Genomic DNA, 20,201 nt, shown 5'->3' on the forward strand with positions numbered 1-20,201 from the left:
AGCCGCACTCGCTTTGCTGGACTACCCAGAGAAGCATTCCGTCTGGTGACCCCGGAGCCCCGGAGTGCTTCAGAATATTACGGGAGTGATGAACCATTCAGATTGGGCGAGATTTAAGTCAAGGAAACCTCCAGCAGGCATTCCATCGCGCTGGCAGACGCTGCGGCGGTGGCCGAAGGCTCGCTCCGGGTTTGAAGGAATTTTTAGGATTGGATGTGACTGGGATATGTACCGACCCTCGGGCGAGCTGAGAGCTCGCACTCCGAGAGACAAGTGCAAGACACGCCATGCGTGTTTCGTGTTTACCCCCGAGCGTCTCCACACACACACACACACACACACACACACACACACACACACACACACACACACACACACACACACACACACACACACACACACACACACACACACACACACACACACACACACACGTAAACCCTACCTTGTGCAACAATTAACCTGGCAGGACTCCGTATGCACCTCCCTGTCTGCGTCTGAGCAGTTTAACGATGTTTATAAGATGTGGGGTTACTCATTTTAGTTTCACTCCTTGGGTTCTGTCGATTCTCACTCGCTTCTCTGGTCGCAGAATCACTGGGATTGAGTCTTCATTCAAAGGAATCCTAATATGGAAGAGACCACCTGCAACAGTCCCATCCTTGGTGTCTGCCTGCGCTGGTAATCTCTCCGTCTGCCCGTCTCTCGTTGATCCAGAATCTCCATCTCCATTCATCCCACTAATTTACACATTATCTTTAAATGTATTACTCCATCTCCAGGGTCTATTCACCTCTCTCCCTGTATTTAATCTCTCTCTCTCTCTCTCTCTCTCTCTCTCTCTCTCTCTCTCTCTCTCTCTCTCTCTCTCTCTCTCTCTCTCTCTCTCTCTCTCTCTCTCTCTCTCTCTCTCTCTCTCTCTCGTCTCTACATTGTCCAATAACTTTCAACTCTATATATCTTATCTCTATTGCTTTATCTTTCTCGCTGTTTTTTCTTTCTTATTGCCCTCTCTTGTGTTCGCTCGCTCACCGTTACTCTCTCTTTCTCTTGCACTCTTCTCTCACTTGCTTTCACTATTTTTTGCTATCCGTTTCTCAATTTTCTTTCCTCAGCTCTCTCTGTTGGTGGCTCTCTATTTATCTCTCTCTATATATACTCATTCTCTATCTTTTCCTCTCTCTATCCCTCCTCTCTACCTATCCCTCTCACTCGTCTCTATCCCTCTTCTAAATCACTTTCTCTCTATCCCCTCTCTCCACCCTTTTCTCTCTCTTTATCCCCTCTCTCTTCTCTATCTCCCTCTCCCTCCCTCCCTTTCTCTCTTTTCCTCTCTTTCCGTCTCCACCCTCTCTCTTTCCTCCCACACCCCTTCTCTCTCTCTCTCTCACAACTATTCCTCTCCCACTCTCTCAGTCAGCCTCCCGGGGACTAACTTTCTGAGCTCTCGCTGACCGATACGGCCGCTCCAGACGGGCCGTGGCCGCCGCTGGCTTTCCCAGCCTCTGAATTCAACGAGAGCCGCCTCGGTCTCGGATTCACTCTAACATCCCACCCCCGTCGCCGAGAACGGTTCCCCGTGGCCCTTACCTGGCCGGTCCCCGCGCACACAGAGGGGTCCACTCGGCTGCCTCCCTCCAGCCGCATCCCCCGCAGCCCCGGGGCCGCTCCTCGGCTCGTCCGCCCGGCTAGAGCGGATCCCTCAGCAGGAGCCGCAGCCCCGCTCCCTCTGCGTTTGACAGAGGGAGTGGAATCGCCGACAGCGTGGGCTTTACAAACATCAACCCCCGCCCCCAATACACAGCCCGTTCAAATAAACACAGCCCACTCTCACACAAATGTAACGCCACACAGACTCACAGGAAAACTCACGGACCACACGCTTACTTTAATATGATGTATACATACTCCTCTATCTGCAGACAGGCACACAGACCACACACTTATCTATACACATCCTTCATGTATAATACTTGCAAACAACCACACACACGCGCGCGCGCGCACACACATACACACACACACTTAACTATGTATACACAGTCGCACTTTTTATACAGACACAGACCACTAATTTGTATTACACCTTCCAAAAATATGCAGACACACCGACCACTTACACATCCGGCATATCAGCTGCAACACTTATCTCTGTACACACCTAGGCACATTTTAGACAGACACAGATCACACACTTCATACACAGAGCACATACTGACATGCAAACCCTTCATGTAAAGTATATGCTGATTACACACAAACACTCTAAATTAAATTCAAAGTAAATGGATTATCAAAGTACATGTATGTTACAAAAAACAACCCCGAGATTTGTTTTCTTGTGGGCATACTCAGTAAATCCAAGAAACATAATAGAATCACAGTGAAAGACTGCGCCCAACAGGATGGACAGATGGACAAATGCCCAGTGTGCAAAAGACAACAAACTGTGCAAATACAAAAGAAGTAAATAAGTAATAAATATCGATATCACAAGATTAAGTCTTGGAGAGTGAGTGCATAGTTTGTGCGGGGGGGGGGTCCTCTATATGTAGTGGAAAAGTTCAGTGATAGGGTGAGTGAAGTTATCCCCAGGGGTAGAAGAACTTGATGGTTGAGGGATAGTAACTGTTCCTGAACCTGGTGGTGTGGGTCCTGAGGCTCCTGTAACTCCTTCCTGACAGCAGCAGTGCGTAGAGAGCATGGCTGGGACGGCGGGGGTCCTCGATGATGGACACTGCTTCCCTGTGTAGATGTGCTGACTGGCGGGGAGGACTTTACCCGTGATGGACTTGGTTGTATCTACAGCTTATCTCTATATGCGCAGACACACAATTTTTATTAATGCCAACACAGGTTATATACATATATACAATATGCATACGCATACCCACTCTCATATGTGTGCACACCTATATTATTATTTACATATTCACAGACACACACGAAACACACTCATTGATATACACAGCTACATTTATTTTATTTAGAGCATATATGTCAAACTCAAGGCCCGCGGGCCAAATCCGGCCCGCGGTGGAATTATCTTTGGCCCGCGAGATAATATCTAATTACTATTAAAGCTGGCCCCAGTAATCGAAGCCGCCTATGGCGTATGATATGGCTAATGCTGAGTTTATTCAGGTACCAGGTTTTCAGGGTTTTTAGTGTTTATTCGGCAGTCTTGCTCGGCAGTCTTCTTCATAAGAAACGGAATTTGTAAAGTGAAACACTTTGTAGTTATAGCAGAGACTGAGACACATGAGAGCAGGCTGAAAAAACGGAGGCAACGAAAGCTGCGTTCGCACGCGTCCGACCCGCATGAAGCTGCATTTTGCTCAATCCGGCCCGTGACCTAAAATGAGTTTGACACCTCTGGGTTAGAGATACAGCATGGACTAGGCCTTTCCAGCCCTATGAGCCACGCCACCAGCAACCCCCAATTTAACCCCAGCCAAATCACAGTACAATTTACAATGACCAATTAACAGACAGACAGACAGACAGACATACTTTATTGATCCCAAGGGAAATTGGGTTTTGTTACAGCCGCAACAACCAAGAATAGTGTAGAAATATAGCAATATAAAACCATAAATAATTAAATAATAATAAGTTAATCATGCCAAGTGGAAATAAGTCCAGGACCAGCCTATTGGCTCAGGGTGTCCGACACTCCCAAGGAGGAGTTGTAAAGTTTGATGGTTTGATAGGTAAAGTTTAACCTATGAACTGGTAGGTCTCTGGACTGTGGGAGGAAACCGGAACTCCCGGAGAAAAGCCACACGATCAGGGGGAGGACGTGCAAATGGCTTACAGTGAATGCTGGAATTGAACTCCTTAAACTCTGACGTCCGAGCAGGAATAGCAACGTGCTGACGGTAGTGCCAATACCGTTGCAAACATATACATCTATGTTTACATTTGTCTAGAAATGAGAATATATTGTGTGTTTGTATATATCGCCTAAAAATGAATCAGAGGAAGTATAAGGAGTGTGTGTGTACAGTATTTGTGGATATATAAGTGGATTTTTGCATATACACACCATACCATACATATTCACTTATATACGCACTTAAATTACATATAAGCATTTATACCTACAGAGACATTCCAGGACTGCCCGCGGATACCAAAAAGCACGGATGCTCAAGTCCCTTATATAAAATGGCATAGTATTTGCATATCATCTCCGCACATCCTCCCGTATACTTTAAATCATCTCTAGATTACTTATAATACCTAATACAATGTAAATGCTATGTGGATAGTTGTTATACTGTAATGTTTAGGGAATATTGATAAGAAAAAAATCTATACATGTTCCTCTCACTCACAACACAAGCAGCGAACGGACGAGATGCGAGGCGAACAATGATCAAACAACGAGTAAAACTTTTAATCATCTCTAGATTACAGAATTTATAACACCTAATATAATGGAAATGCTATGTAAATAGTTGTTACACTGTCTTGTTTAGGGAACATTGACAAGAAGGAAACCTGTACATGTTCCTCTCGCTCACAACACAAGCAGCGAACGGACGAGACGCGAGGCGAACAATGATCAAACAACGGGTAAAACTTCAATGCCTGTACAGTAGTTGTTACACTGTCTTGTTTAAGGAAAAGGGACGCTTTGGAGGAGGCTCAACGATACTAAAGTCAGGAACTGTGGAGGTTGAGGGCTGAGGAAGAGCACTTCCGTGTTTTCTCGATTTGCGGTTGGCTGAGTTCGTGCGTGCGGAACTCGCGGATAGGGAGGGCCGAATGTACTCGCGTGATTCTGTATATTTCCATAAATGTGCAGCACTGCACTCACTTCTATATCACACAGATGTGGAGATGCTGTCAGACACTGAGACGTCCACAGAGTCCACACTCGCACAACAAGAGAAAGCACCAGCGTATATGCACACTGAAACTCATTCTGACAATAGCTGCCCGGGCTCTGTGAGAAATACAGTGGGCAATTCGGGCCCACAAACAGCAGTGTGACATCATCAAATTATCAGCTTTGCAGAGTAATTATTACTGGGCACACAGTGCTGCAACAGGTGACACATTTCACCTGAGAATGCTGACACAGAATGGCAGCACAGTGATGGGACACCCCTAAAGACAGGGTCAGCCTAGATTTCTATCGTCAAGGCTCCATCTGCTAAAGACCCCACTCCTCCCTGGCATTCTTTCATAGAACATAGAACAGTACAGCACAGTACAGGCCCTTCGGCCCACAATGTTGTGCCGACCCTTAAACTCTGCCTTCCATATAACCCCCTGCCTTAAATTCCTCCATATACCTGTCTAATGGTCTCTTAAGTTTCACTAGTTTATCTGCCTCCACCACTGACTCAGGCAGTGCATTCCACGCACCAACCACTCTCTGAATGAAAAACCTTCCTCTAATATCCCCCTTGAACTTCCCACCCCTTACCTTAAAGCCATGTCCTCTTGTACTGACCAGTGGTGCCCTGGGGAAGAGGTGCTGGCTGTCCACTCTATCTATTCCTCTTAATATCTTGTACACCTCTGTCATGTCTCCTCTCATCCTCCTTCTCTCCAAAGAGTAAAGCCCTAGCTCCCTTAATCTCTGATCATAATCCATACTCTCTAAACCAGGCAGCATCCTGGTAAATCTCCTCTGTACCCTTTCCAATGCTTCCATATCCTTCCTATAGTGAGGCGACCAGAACTGGACACAGTACTCCAAGTGTGGCCTAACCGGAGTTTTATAGAGCTGCATCATTACATTGCGTCTCTTAAACTCTATCCCTCGACTTATGAAAGCTAACACCCCATAAGCTTTCTTAACTACCCTATCCACCTGTGAGGTAACTTTCAGGGATCTGTGGACATGTACCCCCAGATCCCTCTGCTCCTCCACACTACCAAGTATCCTGCCATTTACTTTGTACTCTGCCTTGGAGTTTGTCCTTCCAAAGTGTACCACCTCACACTTCTCTGGGTTGAACTCCATCTGCCACTTCTCAGCCCACTTCTGCATTGTATCAATGTCTCTCTGCAATCTTCAACAATCCTCTACACTATCCACAACTCCACCAACCTTTGTGTCATCTGCAAACATGCCAACCCACCCTTCTACCCCCACATCCAGGTCGTTAATAAAAATCACAAAAAGTAGAGGTCCCAGAACCTTGTTAGACATGATCTGCCCTTCACAAAGCCATGCTGACTGTCCCTGATCAGACCATGATTCTCTAAATGCCCATAGATCCTATCTCTAAGAATCTTTTCCAACAGCTTTCCCACCACAGGCGTAAGGCTCACTGGTCTATAATTACCCGGACTATCACTACTACCTTTTTTGAACAAGGAGACAACATTTGCCTCCCTCCAATCCTCCGGTACCATTCCCATGGACAACAAGGACATAAAGATCCTAGCCAGAGGCTCAGCAATTTTTTCCCTTGCCTGGTGGAGCAGCCTGGGGAATATTCTGTCAGGCACCAGGGACTTATCCGTCCTAATGTACTTTAATAACTCCAACACCTCATCTCCCTTAATATCAACATGCTCCAGAACATGAACCTCACTCATATTGTCCTCACCATTATCAAGTTCCCTCTCATTGGTGAATACCGAAGAGAAGTATTCATTGAAGACCTGGCTCACTTCCACAGCCTCCAGGCACATCTTCCCACCTTTATCTCTAATCGGTCCTACCTTCACTCCTGTCATCCTTTTGTTCTTCACATAATTGAAGAATGCCTTGGGGTTTTCCTTTACCCTACTCGCCAAGGCCTTCTCATGCCCCCTTCTTGCTCTCCTCAGCTCCTTCTTAAGCTCCTTTCTTGCTACCCTATATTCCTCAATAGACCCAACTGATCCTTGCTTCCTAAACCTCATGTATGCTGCCTTCTTCCACCTGTCTAGATTTTCCACCTCACTTGTCACCCATGGTTCCTTCACCCTACTATGCTTTATCTTCCTCACCGAGACAAAATTATCCCTAACATCCTGCAAGAGACCCCTAAACATCGACCACATGTCCATAGTACATTTCCTTGCAAAAAGCCATCCCAATTCACACCCACAAGTTCTAGCCTTATAGCCTCATAATTTGCCCTTCCCCAATGAAAAATTTTCCTGTCCTCTCTGATTCTATCCTTTTCCATGATAATGCTAAAGGCCAGGGAGTGGTGGTCACTGTCTCCCAGATGCTCACCCACTGTGAGATCTGTGACCTGACCCGGTTTGTTACCTAATACTAGATCTAGTATGGCATTCCCCGAGTCGGCCTGTCAACATACTGTGACAGGAATCGGTCCTGGACACACTTAACAAACTCTGCCCCATCTAAACCATTGGAACTAATCAGGTGCCGATCAATATTAGGGAAGTTAAAGTCACCCATGATAACAACCCTGTTATTTTTGCACCTTTCCACAATCTGCCTCCCAATCTGCTCCTCGGTATCTCTGCTGCTACCAGGAGGCCTATAGAATACCCCCAGTAGAGTAACTGCTCCCTTCCTGTTCCTGACTTCCACCCATACTGACTCAAAAGAGGATCCTGCTACATTACCTACCTTTTTTGTAGCTGTAATAGTATTCCTGACCAGTAATGCCACCCCTCCTCCCCTTTTCCCCCCTCTCTATCCCTTTTAAAGCACTGAAATCCAGGAATATTGAGAATCCATTCCTGCCCTGGTGCCAGCCAAGTCTCTGTAATGGCCACTACATCATAATTCCATATATGTATCCAAGCTCTCAGTTCATCACCTTTGTTCCTGATGCTTCTTGCATTGAAGTACACACACTTTAGCCCTTCTATCTTACTACCTTTACACCCTCAGCAAAGGGCGCTGAGTAGGCTACGGTCAATCATGGAAAACCCTGAACATCCTCTGCATAGCACCATCCAGAGACAGAGAAGCAGTTTCAGTGACAGGTTGCTATCGATGCAATGCTCCTCAGACAGGATGAAGAGATCAATACTCCCCAATGCCATTCGGCTTTACAATTCAAACGCCAGGGGTAGGATATGTTAAAGTGCCGGGGTCAGGACTGAGCTTAAGTTACCATTCAATGTATTTCTTAGTAAACTATTTAAGAACTTTTTAAAATCTATTTATTAATGCTTTTTGAGAGGGTGATTTTAGATGCATATTTATATTGAGTTAAGTATTGTATGTAATTAGTTTTGCTACAATAAGTGTATGGGACATTGGAAAAATGTTGAATTTCCCCATGGGGATGAATAAAGTATCTATCTATCTATCTATCTATCTATCTATCTATCTATCTATCTATCTATCTATCTATCTATCTATCTATCTATCTTTATTCTGCTTCTCTTTCCTCAAAGCCTCTCTATATGTTAGATCCGGCTTTACTCCTTGCACTTCTTCCACTACTCTATCGCTCTGGGTCCCATCCCTCTTGTAAATTAGTTTAAACCCTCCTGATCCATGCTAGCAAACCTACCTGCAAGGATATTGCTCCCCCTCGAGTTCAGGTGCAACCCATCTAATCTGCACAGGTCCCACCTTCCCCAGAAGAGATCCCAATGATCCAAATATCTAAAACCCCGCCTCCTGCACCAACTCCTCAGCCATGCATTCAACTGCCATCTCCTCCAATTCTTACCATCACTATCACGTAGCACTGGCAGCAATCCTGAGAACGCCACCCTTGAGGTCCTGTTCTTCAGCCTTCTGCCTAGTTCTCGAATCTCACACTTCAGGACCTCATCCCTCTTCCTGCCTATGTTGTTGGTCCCAACATGTATCACGACTTCTGGTTGCTTTCCCTCTCATACCAGGATGTTGTGCACCCAGTCAGAAACATCCCGGAACACCCGGGAGGCAACAAACCATGCGGGTGATCTTCTCACGTCCACAAAATCTCATGTCTGCTCCCCTGACGATAGAATCCCCAATGATGACAGTTCTCCTCTTCTCAGTCCCACCCTTCTGCACCACAGGGTCAGACTCAGTGCCAGAGGCCCTGCCACCGTGGCTCACCCCTGGTCGGTCGTCCTCACCAACAGCATCCAGGATGGTATACTTGTTACTTAGGGGAGTAACTACCTGTCTACTCACTTTCGGTTTCCCCCCTCTGACTGTCACCCAACAATCTGCTTCCGACAGCCTAGTTGTGACTACCTCCCTGTAGCTCTCATCTATGACTGCCTCATTCTCCCTTATGAGTCGAAGGTCATCCAGCTGCTGCTCCAGATCCCTTACATAGTCTTCCACATGGCCCAGCCACATGAACTTCTGGTAGATGTGACTCTGTGGGAGAGGGGAGTTCCTCCAAGACTGACACATCTCACAGGAGAGGCACATCACCGTCTCAGGAGGCTTTGAAAAGCCTAACTGGGAGCAAGCTCATCCTCCGCCTCTTCTCATCGAAGCCTCTTGCGTCAAAGCCTCAAAGCTCCACTCCTTCACTGGCCCACTCACTCTTCTCCACTCTCTCACTGGTAGAAGATACAGAAGTCTGGAAGCATGTACCGCCAGGCTCGAGGAAAGCTTCTACCCCGCTGATATAATTCTATTGAATGGTTTCCTACTATGGTAAGTTGGTATCTTGGCCTCACAATCTACCTTGTTATGATCATTTACCCTCACTACACTTTCTCTGCAGCTGTTGCACTTCATTAGACCATAAGAGCATAAAACAGGAGCAGAATTGGGCCATTCAGCCCATCAAGTCTTCTTCACCATTCTATCATGGATGCTATATTCTGCATTGATGTTTTCCCTTGTATTATATCAACATTATGTAATGAATTGATCTGTATGAACAGTATGCAAGACAAGCTTCTCACCCTACATGTGACAATAATAAACCAATTCCAGTTCCACTAATGTCACTAGAGTGAGGTTTGAACCCTCTGCGTAAAGCTGATAGCTGTGGGAACTGCTGGCTTTCCGACTATGGACAGTCCTTTATGTGAACCCATCTATCTCTCCAGAAGATACGCTGGTCCTTTATAATAGTTTAAGGCAAAGTTCCTATAAAGAGTAGCTTTATTTATCACATGTACATTGAAACGTACAGTGAAATGCATCATTTGCATCAACTTAAACCAGCTGTGAGCAGCATGATTCCAGTGCCTAAACAGCATACCCACAACTCACTAAACCTAACGTGTGCCTTTGCAATGTAGAAGGATACTGGAGAACCTGGTAGAAACCCACATGGTCACAGGGAGAACGCACAAACCCCTTGGTGGGAATTGAACCTGTGTTGCTGGTACTGTATAGTATTACACTAACCACTATGCTGTGGTGCTGCTTCTAAATCTAATGGTCTCCCTATCAAGGGGAATTATTTCAGCCTGTAATATTTAATTGACTTCTCTCTTCCATTCAGTTGATGACAAACACCAGATGACGCCCGGGAAGACACTTCAGCTAAAAGTCCTCACAAGATCCCCATGGATCTTTGTGCTTTTGCTTCAGTGTTCTCAGTATTCTTCATCTAAGAAGCTTAAATTTAGTTCTCTCAAACTTGCCTGAATCTGTTTAAATTATTTACGTCTCAGATTCTCCTGTCGCTGATATCTCTCCCCTCTCTGATCTCCAGCATGTTTTTAATTATTCATGACAAATCACTACTTTCTCACACGGACCTAACCTCCTTCCCGTTTTTGGATTTTGAAAAAATCCGGATTTTTCAGAAAATCAACACCCCTCCCTCATCCCCCTTCTCTCCCTAATCTCTATCTGTGGAAGAGCAAGGATAGAGCCATCTGGAGAACATATCACTTCAAAGTTCTCCTCCTGGTCCAAGACATCCTGACTATGCCATTGTTGTGGCACTCGTACTGGGACAGAACCCCAAAGCAGTGAACCCATTTCAAAATGTGTCTGTAAAATGCTTCAGGGCATGAAAGAGGTTATAAAACTGCTGGTGAAATACCCCAGGCAGCTCATAGCTCATTGGCCAGTGGCTGTCATGAAGTCAGAGAGTCTCAGGCACGACTGCCAACGATGGCGTAGTCAGGAGTGATTAGACCAGGATTATAACCCAATATATCGACGCGGTTACAAAGGAGGCACGGCAACAGCTGCATTTCATTCGGAGTTTGAGTCAGAATCAGAATCAGGTTTAATATCACTGGGAAATGTCGTGGCATTTCTGAATTTAGTCGCAGCAGTACAATGCAAAACATGATAAATATAGAGAGAAAAACAAACAAATAAATAAATCAGAGTAAGCTTATATATGTATATTAAATAGTTAAATTAAAAATAGTGCAAAAACTGAGAAAGAAAACACCAAAGACACTTGCACATTTCTACATATGTACTGGGAAGGGCACTCTAACTGCTGCATCAGCGTCTGGTGAGGGGGAGGGGTGGGAGGCACTTCACAAAAATAAGCTACTGAGAGTGGTAAACTTATTCAGCTCCATCATGGGCACTAGCCTCCGTAGTATCCAGGACATGTTCAAGGCGTGATGCTTCAAAAAGGTGGCATCCATCACTACAGACACCCATCACCCAGGACATGCCTTCTTTCCATTGCTACCGCCAGGTAGGAGGTACAGGAGCCTGAAAGAACAGCTTCTTCCCCTCTACCATCAGATTTCTGAACGGACAAGGAACCCAAGAACACTACCTCACTACTTTTTTCCGCTCTCTTTTTGCACTAGTTTTTTAATTTAACTTAAAAAAATTATATGTAGGGTGGTTGGATGGATTTACATCTCTACCAAAGGAGGTGTAAGGCACTCCTTCCCTCTGCTGGCCTGTAGGTCACCCTTGGGCAAGGTGTAGCACCTGCTTAGCCCCGCCCCCCTTCACTCCCTCATCAGGGTCAAGTGAAGCCTTGGGAGCAGGCGGTGGATGGTCATATGAGCAGCCGGTGCAGATCACAAGTCCTGGTTATGTGACCACTGACACCAGGCAGACAAACTCTGAAGAGTATCGATAATGGCTGGGGTCATTTGTTTTGTAAAGACTCTGCCCAGAAGAAGGGAATGGCAAACTACTGTAGAAAAATTTGCCAAGAACAATCATGGGCATGGAGAGACCATGATCGCCCATGTCATATGACACTGTACATAATGAATGAACAAATGCATATTTATACTTATTGTAATTTTCAGTTTGTATTATTATGTATTGCAATGTACTGCTGCCTCAATACAACAAGTTTCATGACATATGCCAATGATATTAAACCCGATTCTGATTCTGCTTCCGACTATCTGGATCTCACAGAAGGGGGAAATGTAAACAAGTGAATCTGATTCAGAGCATGGTTTATTATCACTGACATAAGCTGTGAAACCTGTTGCTTTGTGGCAGCAGTACAGTGCATGACATAAAAAATAACTACGATAAAAATAAATAAATAGTGAAAAAGAGGAATAGTGAGGTGATGTCCACAGATTCACTGTCCATTCAGAAATCTGAAAGTGGAGGGAAAGAAGCTGTTCCTGAAACACTGAGCGTGGGTTCCTCCTCCCTGATAGTACTGGGAAGATGACACATCCTGGATGGGGACGATTCTTAGTGCTGGAGGCTGCCTTCTTGCACCACCTTTTGAAGATGTCCTTAGTGGTGGGGAGGGTTGTATCCATGATGGAGCTGGCTGAATCTACAACTCCCTGCGGCCTCTTTCAGTCCTGCGCATTGGGTCCACCGTACGGATCTACAACTCCCTGCGGCCTCTTTCAGTCCTGCGCATTGGGTCCACCGTATGGATCTACAACTCCCTGCGGCCTCTTTCAGTCCTACGCATTGGGTCCACCGTACGGATCTACAACTCCCTGCGGCCTCTTTCAATCCTGCGCATTGGGTCCACCTTACGGATCTACAACTCCCTGCGGCCTCTTTCAGTCCTGCGCATTGGGTCCACCGTACGGATCTACAACTCCCTGCGGCCTCTTTCAATCCTGCACATTGGGTCCACCGTACGGATCTACAACTCCCTGCGGCCTCTTTCAGTCCTGCGCATTGGGTCCACCGTACGGATCTACAACTCCCTGCGGCCTCTTTCAGTCCTGCGCATTGGGTCCACTGTATGGAGCGGTGATGCAACCACTCTGAGTACTCCCCAGTACGTTTGTTAGAGTCTTTTTGTGATGGAAATGAACTTGAGAAATTGATGTATTATTGTCACATTTTAATGCTGTATCAGGTAAACGGTAAGTGAGGCAGAAAACACTGACTGTGAATCAGTATATTAATCATTTATTTACTAACAGTAAAAAATTAAGCAAACATTCATGTTCCCCAAGGTACAGAAACCACATAGCTGAATATTCAACGAACATTCTCAGCTAAAAGCTAGTGCAGAGCATACCTTCCCAATGGTAATGTACACTCCTTGCCTTAAACAAAGGAAGGGAGAATGGACCCCCCCACACACCCAGGGTATTTGAAACTGGACACCAGGCAGCTAACCAATGGGGAAAAAGAGCTGCAGTTTCTAAACTCACCAATCGCAATGGAGTGATTTTAGATCATCAGAATAAGCCACACCCCCACAGGACACACATGGTTCAAGGTACAGAGAAAAACTAAAAGGTAAATGAGTAGGCATTGCTTATTTTCTCCACCCATAGTAAGCAAATTGGTTTATTTTTGTCACGTGTGCCAAAGTACAATGGAAAAGTTTATTTTGCGTGTCATTCATACAGATCAACTCATTACATCAGTGCATTGAGGTGCACGGGAAAAGCAATGGGGGGACAACAAGATGGCGGTGGTGATCATCGGCAACTTTCTGTGGGCTACAGAGAGTTGTTCCAAAATTCCTCTCAAATATCCTTCTTTTGAGTTACTTTCACTGCATTCTGTAGCATGTAAATTTCTTCTTAACAGTGGCAGAGTCTGATGTCTTCTGCACTCTAGTTTATCTTTTTCATTGATCCTGTTATATGCTTTATATTTGCTGAGTATGCCCACAGGAAAATGAATCTCTGGGTTGTAAATGGTGACATATAAGTAACAGACACAAAAATGCTGGAAGAACTCAGCAGGCCAGGCAGCACGTATGGAAAAGAGTAAACAGTTGATGTTTTGGGCTTCTTTAGGACTTGATAATGCTGTATATACTGTGTGCGTATTTATACATATCTATATATGTTTAGACTGTTTAGAATCTGGTGGCGGAGAGGAAGTTGTTCCTAAAACATTGAGTGTGTGTCTTCACACTCTTCTCTGATGGTAGTAGTAAGAATAAAGCATACCCTGGGAGCTGGGGTCTTTAATGATGGATGCCACCTTTTGAGGCATCTCCTTCTGGGCCAGCATTATAACTGCATTGTTTCCACTGACACAGGTCCTCAGACATGTTCTTTATTTCAAATTTATCCACAACCTAGTTGTATCAGCCTGAATTATATGTTCAAGAGATAGGGCAAGGCTTGAACTCATATTGTCTGACACAGTGGTGTGAAGGTGGCTTCTGTGCCTCGGAAATGGTTCTTCATTGATTCTTCAAGGCTTCTCCTGTTCCCTTTTTCAAAGCAAGAGCCAATCCTCCAAAGAATTAGCAATCAAAGGAACGTTATAGAAACACCTCAGCTCAGCCTCTGATACTACCGAGATAGTGTGTAGCTTAGAAAATAGTACAGCACAGCACAGGCCTTTCAGCCCACCATGTTGATCTTCACAATCAGTCTAACCCTTCCCTCCTACACTGCCCATAACCCTCCATTTTTCTTTCATTCATGTTCCTAAGATGTCCCTAATGTCTCAATGTATACCATCACCCCCGGCAGTGCATTCATGACTGTGTTATATTTTTAAAAATCCTCTGAACTTTCCTCCACTCACCTTGAAAGTAGATTCTCTGATATTAGCTTTTGCTGCCCTGTGAAAAAAGGCACTGCCTGTCCATTCTGCTTTGCCTCCTGCAATCTTAGACGCCTTGTTGTAAACAGCTTGTAGCTGTTAAAGAAAGAGAAGCCTTCAACTTTTGTCTTGTTTTATTGCTTCTATAAAACTCTGAATAATATTTTACATCTTTCTCCATAACGAAATGATCAATAAGCATTCCAGGGCAAATCCTCAGACCTGCTCTTTGCTTCACTTTCAACGTATTCACGAGATATTCATCCTTATGACCAGTGCTTTTTGATGCTGCCAATTACCGAGATTCAAACTTCAAGCCTGTCTCCAATCCTCTCAGTCTAATTGCTTTAAACCATGAGGAATAAATCTGCTTGTGACAGATAGTGACACTTGCAAAAAATTGCTAGCAGTGAAAGATTTAAATTGGAGACCTGGTTTATGCCGTCTCTCTTTGAATCATCTGCTTCACCTCAAGCAAGCCCCACCACACAAGCAATATGCCTCCTTGTGCCTACTTTACCATTCTGTAAGATCAGGTTTGATCTGACGCTTCGCCTCTGCTTTTCTGCAACAACCCCTTATCGCTTTATTCCCTAAATATCCTTAATATCCAAAAATGTATTGATCCCTCTCCGAGTATACTCAGGCTCCAAAGATTGGCAACTATTCATCTGCTTCTCGCTGAACAAGTTTCTTTTCATCTCTGTCCTGTACATCTGATTCCTTATTTTGAAATTGTTAACCTTGGTTTTAAACAACTCCAACTGGCAAAAATATTAGAGGCACAAGAGACTGAAAATGCTGGAAATTAGAGCAACAAACTGTCTGCTGGAGGAGCTCTGTGAAATGGGAGGAATTGTTGACATTTTGGGTCAAGAACCTGCATTAACAATTCCTCTTCCCCCTGCCATAGATCAGGATCAGAATCAGAATCAGGCTTAATATTGTAGGGTGAATGTATAAGACTCTATATATAAGAATTAGGCTGTTCCATCATGGCTGATCCATTTTCCTCTCAGCCCCCATCTCCTGCCTTCAAGCCTTGACTTATCAAGAATCTATGAACCTCTGCTTTAAATATGCCCCCACAGCCACCAGATTCACCACACCCTGGCTAAAGAAATTCCTCCTCATCTGCGTGGGTGACAGGTGACACATATTGTTCATAATAGAAACTGTTCTACGTAATTCGCAGACACCATCATTGAGCTGTTCTCTTTGCTTTCAGAGACGGTGTCTGGCGTAATGATGCCAGCATGCGGGGACTGTTTTTGGTTTGTTCGTATTGGAAGAAAAGGGCTGCGGCTTTTGTTAATCACATTAAAAAAAAACTCTCGCATGTCTTACTCACAAAATCCTGCGCTGGTGACCCCCACCGCTCTTGAACAATTACTCAATGACATGCCAACCAACACAGTTGCTTTGAGGTTTTGGGAGCGGCACTCTATCACGCGGTTTGCATAGACCGAAGCCCAAATCACGCTGCGAGAAATCTCCGCAGACAGTACCAAATTTTACCACGTCGTAGCATCCCTAAGTAGTTCCACTGCAGCCAGAGAGGTGACTTCACCTGAAGACCCACCTGTATGTGATAAATATGTCTCTCTGAAAACTCACCTATTACAGACTTCTGAAGTCTGAATCTGAGGGCACTGAACAGTTGCTCTATTCGCCCGGCCTGGGTGACGTTAGGCCTTTACAACTAGTGGGCCATATGCCATCTATCCCGGGCAATCACCATCCTTGTTTTATTTTTAAAGAACTCTTTGGCCAACAAATGCCTGGTCAAGTCCTCACTAATACACTCATGAAGGACTTGCTAAAATGGCCGATAGTCTGCTTTCAGCCAGGCAGAGGCCCATTTTTCCTCCTCCTTTCCCTGTCTCAGGAAGCCCTGTCAGCAAAGCCCCCCAACAGGCTCACACCTGCGGCTCCAACCCAGACAACAACTAGTCTGTTTTCACTACGCACGTTGCAGCACGAAGTGTCAACCGCCATGCAGCTTCGACAGTGCCAGCGCATCCGAACATCGGAGGTCAGGGGGCACCATGGGTTCCGGCTGGCTCGAGCCGTCTGTTGTTCATTATGGACGCCCTTTCAGGGTGACACTTCCTGTGTGACACAGGCACTCAAGTGAGTGTGCTGCCAGCGTCACCCATTGATTATAAGCAGAGAGCGAATGGCCCTTGCTGGAAGCTGCCAGCGGTGGCAGGATCTAGACTTATGGAACACGATGTGTGATCTCTGCTTCAGTGGGCAATGCTACACGTGGGATTTCGCCTTAGTTAAAGTTGCTAGACCTCTGCTCGGCACAGATCTCCTTCGCACCGGGATCTGTTAGCAGATCGTAAGAACAGCCGGCTTGTGGGCACAAAGGACTTTGGGTCATTACCCTGTAGCCCCAGTAAGTTCCCCATGACGACTCTGGTTAGTGCATGATCCTCCATGTGTGAATTCACTCACCTACTGGGTGAATTTTCCAGACCTCAGCAAGCCCCCGTTTTCCACTGCTTGGGGGGTCGAGCACCACGTTTCCACAGCTGGTTCACCGGTCCGCGCCCGTGCATGTTTACTGGACTCAGAGAACCAGGCCAGCGCGAAGGCTGAGTTTGTTAGCATGGAAATGCTTAGCATTGTACACAGGTCGAACAGCCCTTGGGCTTTAGGTGGTCCTGAAGGCCGATGGTGGTTGATGGTGATTACCACCGCTGTAATGAGGCCGCTAACGCCGATCGTTACCCAGTTCCTCGTATTCAGCACTTTTCGGCATATATAGCTGGAAAGATAATTTTTTTCTGATAGTTAATCAGGAGCTGCTATCAGGTGCCTCTGCGCACTGAGGATGTTCTAAAAACTGCTGTTATAACTCCATTTGGCCTTTTTGAGTTTCTGTACATGTTGTTTGGCCTCAGTACAGACTTTCCATTGTGTAATGGACTCTGTTAAATGACTTAGATTTTCTTTTTGTTTAACTGGACAACTTTTTGTCAGCAGTGCATCCAAAACTGAACATTTATCACATCTCCGCACACTTTTCAAGTGTTTATGCCAACATGAGCTACTTACTCATCATCATCACCACCATCATGATATGCCGTGTTATATGACGTGGGCGATCATGGTCTCATGTCCATGATGGTTTTTGGCAAATTTTCTCCAGAAGTGGTTTGCCATTGCCTTCTTCTGGGCAGTGTCTTTACAAGACGGGTGACTCCAGCCATTATCGATGCTCTTCAGAGATTGTCTGCCTGGTGTCAGTGATCGCGTAACCAGAACTTGTGATGTGCACCAGCTGCTCATACAACCACCCACCTCCTGCTCCCGTGGCTTCACGTGACCCTGCTCTTGGGGGCTGAGCAGGTGCTACACCTTGCCCAAGGGTGACCTGCAAGCTAGTCATCTCCCGTGGGTCCTGCTGGGGCTCAGAACGGCTCCAAAAGACAATCTACAGTCCTCCACCACTGAGTTAGTGGATGGGCAGTTGCTACGGGTGCCGGGTGATTTTATTCTTGATGTCACGACTGCCTGGTCAACATCTCAGCAACGTTCCGCCCTCCTCAGTAAACTCAGTTCTTTTCCACCTATTCCATCATGGCGTACAGCACTCTTAGTCCCAGGGCCCTACGTTCTACCTCGTTCATTTTTGTCTGCTATGATGCACCTTAATACCCCCTCAAACCCCCTTACAATGACCCATTCCGCATTTTGTAACAAGGGAAAAGACTTTTATCGTAGATAAACCTGAATGTATTCTGTATATCGCCTTACACCGGCCCTCCAAGACCTGGACAGCTCCATTGTCATACCCCCTGCATCACGACATGACCGTGTGTGTCAGCACCCCGCTGGACGAGCCACAGGAACCTGCTGTTATTCCAACCAAGGCACAAAGGACCCGAGCCGATGGCTTGCACGAGCTCCAGTTAGAGTCACAATGCTGGTTTTGTTTAATTCTATGGGGGGGGCGGTGCTGTGTAGGGTAATGTAATGGCTGACAGATAACACATATTGTTCATAATCGAAACTGATCTACATTATTCACTAACACTGTCATTGAGTTGTTGTCTTCACTTTAAGAGACAATGTCTCACGTAATGGGGTCAGCATAAGGTGACTGCTTTTGGTTTGTTCGTAATGGAAGTAAAGGGCTGCACGTAAAACAACTCTCGCATGTTTTATTCACAAAATCCCTCAATATCACTATCAGAATCAGAATCAGGGGTTTAATATCACTGATACAGGTCGTGAAATTTGTTGTTTTTGTGGCAGCAGTACAATGCAATACATAATAAAAACTAGAAATTACAATAAGATGTATATATAAAAAAGAAAATTAAATTAAATAAGAGAAGAAAAAAATAATGAGGTAGTGTTCACGGGTTCATTGTCCATTCAGAAATGTGATGGCGGAGGTGAAGAAGCTGTTTGTCAATCACTGAGTGTGTGTCCTCAGGCCCCTGTGCATCCTCCTTGACGGTAGCAACGGGAAGAAGGTATGTCCTGGATGGTGAGGGTCCTTTATGGTGGACACTGCCTTTTGAAGGTGTCCTCCATGCTGGGGAGGCAAGTGTCTATATGGAGCTGGCTGAGTTTACGGCAGCTATTTCCGATCCTGTGCAGTGGTCCCTTCATACCAGACGGTGATGCAGCCAGTTAGAATGCTCACCACGGTACACCTGTAGACATTTGTGAGTGTCTTTGGTGTCATACCAATTCTCCTCAAACTCCTAATGAAAATGATGCTCCTTGACACACCCAGCTTTCAAGTAGATTGAATGTTGCTGGGAAAATATTATCCATGCATTTACCCCATTCTAAATTCCAAGAGAATTCTGTGTGTTTCAATGAGATCACCTGTCATTTTTACATTGGCTCAGCTCCTTAATCTCTTCTCACAGGACAAACCCCTCCCATTCCAGTGAATGCCCACTGTCCTCCCTCCATTCACTTCCCAGTTTCTCACTTCATTCTCCCTCTCTCACCCACCCACATTCCCCCCTCATCAGGTTTCACCTATCACCTGCCAGCTTGTGCTCCTTCTCCCTGACCCCCCCCCCCCCCACCTTTTTGTACTGGTTTCATCATCTATCCGTTCCAGTCCTGAAACATCGGGCGTGTATTCCCTTCATAGATGCTGCCTGGCCAGCTGAGCTCCTCCATCATTCTGTGTGTTATCCTTCCTTGGGTAGGGAGACCAAAATATTCCAGGTCTGGTGTTACCATGGTCATGGATAATTGCAGTAAGATCTCTGTCCTCAAATCTTTCAGCAACAAAGGCCAATATATCACTATCTTCCTTAATTTCTTGCTGAACCTGCGCGTTAACTATCCAGTGATTTGTGTATAGGGACTCCATGATCTACAAGAACTAGAATGATTCAGAAAGTGCTGGAAGAATATTGGAGAGGAATAA

The 20,201-nt window shown here is 45.5% G+C and overlaps 1 protein-coding gene across 4 annotated transcripts in view; it reads right to left on the reverse strand.

The window, feature by feature from the left end:
• LOC140729709 (carbohydrate sulfotransferase 1-like) overlaps positions 1-1,930 on the reverse strand; it is a 94,099-nt gene extending 92,169 nt beyond the window's left edge. For 3 of the 4 annotated variants that reach the window (XM_073049808.1, XM_073049810.1, XM_073049811.1), the window contains exon 1: positions 1,591-1,930. The gene's annotated coding sequence lies outside the window, so the exon portion shown is untranslated. Of the gene's footprint in view, positions 1-445; positions 765-1,590 lie in introns of those variants that run through there. The other variant, XM_073049809.1, reaches the window with a different exon arrangement.
• Positions 1,931-20,201: the final 18,271 nt, after the last annotated feature.

The sequence above is a fragment of the Hemitrygon akajei genome, chromosome 6 (assembly GCF_048418815.1).
Source record: "Hemitrygon akajei chromosome 6, sHemAka1.3, whole genome shotgun sequence".
Lineage (NCBI taxonomy): Eukaryota > Metazoa > Chordata > Chondrichthyes > Myliobatiformes > Dasyatidae > Hemitrygon > Hemitrygon akajei.